At 33.4% G+C, this 5,388-nt stretch overlaps 1 long non-coding RNA gene across 1 annotated transcript; it reads left to right on the top strand.

Moving 5' to 3' along the window:
• Window positions 1–4,282: 4,282 nt before the first annotated feature.
• Window positions 4,283–5,067, top strand: LOC107787519 (uncharacterized). Its single transcript, XR_001648431.2, has 2 exons — window positions 4,283–4,613; window positions 4,757–5,067. It is a non-coding gene; the product is annotated as an uncharacterized LOC107787519 (long non-coding RNA).
• Window positions 5,068–5,388: the final 321 nt, after the last annotated feature.

The raw sequence follows: 5,388 nt of genomic DNA, 5'->3' as shown, positions 1-5,388 counted from the left end.
GATGGTAAGTTTCTTTTCTTGTTGATGTCTTTAAAATCAAAGAGCATCTCAAATTCTCAATTCTCATTAGAATTCTTAGTGCCCTAGTATGAAGAGTAAACTCATATTTTTTCTTTTTAAAATTGTAAATATGGCTCCAGCACAGCCTTTGTGTCGATTATTAATATATTGTTACCTTACTAAGAGAAATGAACAAGAAACAAAGGGAATGAACAACTTCGTTTGAGCTATGAATAAATTAATAAAAGCTTAGATACCATTATATTTAATGAGCTAAACTACTGAAATTCTTCCTTTGCATCTAAACCCAGGCAATCACATAGTTATCTCAATGAAATTTGATATCCTTGTATGATCTATGTTATAGCTAGCAAGAGTTACAGTGGCATATCCATTAGAACTACTTTTTCCTTAATTACATCATACCATAGTTGCAAATGACTAATTTGTTAAACAACTCATACATGGCTTCTATAAATATCTGTTAAGCAACTTGTTATTCTCATTACTTTGCAGTGACTCATTATTTTAAATTTTTTCTTCAGATTTAGCTAGCAATGGAAAAGACCCTTCCTTAATTGACGTGTAGTGTTAATATATCTTGTAAGAACTCGAATTTAACCCATCAAGGCTTCAAGTGTTGAATCTTACTGTTTTGTTGGGGTCTGAATCTTATTGTTTTGTTGTTATATCTGAATGTTATTATTTGTTTGTTTACTGTAAAAGTTGGTTTTCATAGGAAAGAGAAAAGTTATTTTATGAATAACCATTTGAATTTCAAGGTTATGTATCACGAGGATCTTGAGACGGGCACTGCTCGTGTTGTTGGTTTTGAGGTTATTCCCCTCAAGTTTGAACAACTTTCAAGCTTTCACTACTTGAATGAAAGTTGTCTTAAACCACTTCCCTTCTCTTTCTCATTTTTCTTTGACCTCTTTTCTGTTGTTCTCTTTTGTGAAACGATTATTAGGCATTCATAAATAGAATTAGCTTTGCATGCTTAGTGATGTTTTCAGAATGTGCAGTGGCAGTGTTCTCTTGTAACTGGTACATCAGTTTATTGTTGTTATAGGACATTCTGGTTTCGTGATGCAGCATTCAACTCTACGCTTCTGCTGGTTTATCATAATTTCATGGCCTGTTTAGCAGTTCTCATAGTTTGTACTTGCTCAAGTTTGTGCACTTATTTGAGATATAGAAGTGTTCAAGGTTTTCCAGTGTCTAATTTGACTATGTTTCCATGTAATTTGGATCCAGACATTCAGTAAGTAATAACAAAAGTCCTATAGATTAATTGGCCCTGATCTTTCATTGCATTGGCAACCTTGCATGATAAAATTTGAAATGTGGATTGGGGATGCACTTAATTCTGCAGTTTCTCTTAGAAAATAGAAACGAGGATAAATCTGTTCGACTCTTCTTATTGCCTCAAGACCGTAGTATTTATCAGTCTTTACTTCGTTGCCTAATGCTGAAATTTGGTGTATGCATATTTTTTACAGGGATCTGCTTACTTATGGATTAAGCTGTTGTTTGAACTTTGAAGCTGTAGAAATTCAAGCACCGTTTGGCATTAGCTGAAGGCCAAACATTTCTGTGTAGTCTGCTCACTTATGGATTAATCATTTTGAAATATGTATTCTGGACTCACTTTGAATATAGACTGAAATTTCCTATTCTTAATTTGTATGCTAGGTGTTAACAGACATATGTATGTCTGGACTCATATGTAATGTAGTCTGCTTTGGGATGTAATATTGTAATGATAGGCGTTACAAACGTATGTATGTCTGGACTCATATGTTAACGCCTATGAGTAGTGACGTTGAAGTTATATAATATATTGTTGATTTAAGGTAGTGAACTTTTCTTCCTGGGTAACAAATGGGTTCTCTGAAATCTGTGTAGTCTACTCAATATTGTTGATTTAACATATTGGATGTAATGTAGGCGTTAACAGACATATGTATGTCTGGACTCATCTGTAAATTCCTGTTCTAAATTTGTATGCTAGGCGGTCAACAAATAATTAATGCACACAATATAGATTGAATTAGGACGATAAACTGCCCGATTAGAGCTAAACCGATACCAATCCACTCGATATCTTATCGGGTGGCTAGCGGATTAATACATTTAAAAGCCGATAACCGATAAGCCAAACCGTTAAGAGTAAATAACCGCCCAATCCGTCCGATAAGCAGCCCTAGTTGTGTTGATGAATATGGTTCCTGGGTATGCTGCGTGAGAGTTATTGAAGGCCCAGACAATGCTGGGTGTCTCTTTTTGGTCCTGCTATGGGCCTACCGTTATTATTTGTACAATACTTGTAGTTATATTTATTATTGGGCCTGTGATAATTTTGTCATGAACAACTGGGTGTTAGTAAAAAATGGGGAATGAGTAGATTCTAATGTTTGCATGAAACGGGTAAAAATCTTGCCTATAGGTGTTTAATTTGTTCAACATGCTCTGCTCCTACGTGTTGTTAGATAACATGTCTATAGGACATGAGTGTTTAATTCGTTCAACATACTCTGCTCCTATGTGATTTATTAGATATCATGCCTATAAGAAATAAAATGATCAATCTTTCAATTGTAGCATATTCATTAGATACTATGATCATAGGATTATATTAGCTTATGTTCTACTGATCTTCATCTAGAAATCATGTCCATAAGACTTTAATTGATTAATTTGATGTTGTTATAATACTGCTCACCTAGAAGATATGCTTATAGGGGCTAAGTATAAAAAAGTCAATTTCAATCGCTAATCATTAGAAATCCTGCTTGTATGATATTACCACTCGTTTTAAAGTGTTAATATTGAACTTTCAGACACTGTTTCGTTGCTTAGCTATGCCACCGTTAGAAAGCATACCCATAGGATCAAACTGAGTAATTTTGTGTATTTCCAATGGTTATCACTGCCAGTTACTGCGTAAATCACCTAGAGATCATATCTATTGGGTTAATCACGTAATTTATAATTTCAATAATCAACATGCAATACCAGATTCCCCTAAACTATATAGTTATTTAGAAATCATGTCTATAAGCTGACACCTTGCATCTGAAGCTGCCTGTACGAGGTCACATAGAAACCATGTCTATAGGGCTTAATGGTTTTAATTTGTCTCAATTCTAAAACTGTCTAACGCTTAATGTAAGAATTTGTTCGCGTGCATTTGTTGTCTAAGTGTGGAGGCTAACTTGAACCCTTAATTGCCTTTACATGAAGTCCAACTTGTTTTGTATGTCGCCTAGTTTTATCATTTTTGAGCAGCCTAAGTTAAGTCTAGAACCACCCAAAATAGAGGTCCAAATGCCTCTTAGGCCATATGCATGGGACGGGTAGTGCACACATAAGGCACGGTTTAGAATCAACTAGTGCGCTTAGGTAAAAACTTAAAGATAGTAATCGGGTACAGGAGATGATAGTCTATGCCCGCTGAATAATACGAGTAACTTTATGTTGCACGGAGTGATCCTTTAGGCTAAAAAACTTAGGATCCCCATTTTATCTTCAAATTAATTATTTGTGTTTATTCAAAATCTTTTAATAATGAATTTTCCCAAACTTCTTGCTTCATTTGTCTTTTTTTGTCTGATTAATTCATATAATTCGAGTTCGGTCAGGACCCACAGTTGTGGACCTCGAAGAGTGTCTAACACCTTCTCTTCAAGGTAATTTGAGCTCTTATATCTTTGGTGATGCAAACTAGTTAAATCAGAGTCATTTGCAAATAGGTGCCCTAACGCACTTTGTAGACATGTAATTTTTGACCCTCCCAAGATTTTACATATTTTAGAATTTAAACATTTAGTTTAGGCCTAATTTGCTATTTCAACTAATTTTGACTTTTTTTTTAACTTTATTTTATCACAAAAATAAAAATTACAAAAAAAAATATTTTCTTTTATTTAGGTAATTGATATTTTATCTTGTTTTAACTATCTTTCATAAATTCAAAAATACAAAAAATAGGTCCACTTTATTTTCAGGAATATTATTTTAATTTTGTAATGATTTTAATCTAACTCTATTTTCTCTTAGTATGATATTTGAAAAATACCAAAAAATAAGTTTGTTTTAACAGTTAGTTTTATTTTAATAATTATTTATACTTAAGTAGGATTAATTAGTAAATAAGGTAGTATATTTAGTCTTGTTCAATGGGAAAAAAATAAAATTTGGGCTAGACAATCCATCTTTTAGGTTCAATTTTCGGATTAGCCCATTGAGCCAAATACCCTTTACACCCCAAATTAAAACCGTTTAAAACCCCTAATTCCTACGACCTACCCTACCAGCTAACACACACAAAAGGGGCTTCATCTTCTTAACACACAAGAAGAAACGGTAGAACCCTCTAAAAAACCATTGGAGCGGCTCCTACTTCTTCACTCTTGAACACACACAGCAATGAACCAGACCCCACTCCATTCACAAAAAATCAAAAAAAAAAAAAAAAAGCCGCACCCCCCACAACAAAAATGCCGACACCTCTGCCTAACCAATTGTCAAAACCGAAACACTCCCAAAGATATATTACAAACACATAGATTTTGGAGTTTCAATGGAGGCAATTAGCTTATGTAGCTTCGGTAATTTTTTATCTACTGATGTTTTCTCAACATCTAAAGAGTATTGAATAAAGAACTCTATTTGAAAACTTTGTTGTGGTGGATCTACAAAATCTAACTACATCTATTGGATTTATGCTTTGGTTTCTGCTTCTAAAATATAGAAATTCTGGAGAATTGAAGCTCGTTTCTATTCGAGGTTGCAATTCCAGTTCGAAATCATGGTCCATAGCTCGCTCGAGGATTGCTTTTTCTTTGGAGATTATTTTGCACTGTACCCGTTGAAAAATTTTCAGTAACAAAGGTCCATCTTCCCCATTGCAACTTCATTAATTTTGAATGTAATCTTATTGCTTCTATTCTTCTGAAGTTGTTTGTTGCTTTAATTCCCTTGAGATATATGAATATAGAATCGTTGTTTTGATTCCTTTAAGCTAAGTATTAATCGTGCTATGATGGGTGTTTTGTTGGTAAATTTCATGTAAATTGTGTATTATTTGATATCATTGATTACATGGCTAATTTTTAATTGTTTAGGATTTTATAAGGTTAAGCTCTATAATTGCCTATTAGTATGGACAATGTGTAAATCTGGGACTTATCCAAATGAGCTTTGTCACGATCCAAATTCCATTAAGGATCTTGATGGCGCCGGACACCGCTATCAGACAAGCTAACCAAAATACTTAATTAAATTCTCGTTTTGATAATTTTGGAAACTATGATTTTCCTTCAATTTTACTAGTAAAAGATAATCATTTCAAATCAAATATGAATGTTAAGAAGTTAATACAAG

Source organism: Nicotiana tabacum, chromosome 11, assembly GCF_000715075.1.
Source record: "Nicotiana tabacum cultivar K326 chromosome 11, ASM71507v2, whole genome shotgun sequence".
Taxonomy (NCBI): Eukaryota; Viridiplantae; Streptophyta; class Magnoliopsida; order Solanales; family Solanaceae; genus Nicotiana; species Nicotiana tabacum.
This window is presented reverse-complemented; position numbering and strand designations above follow the sequence as displayed.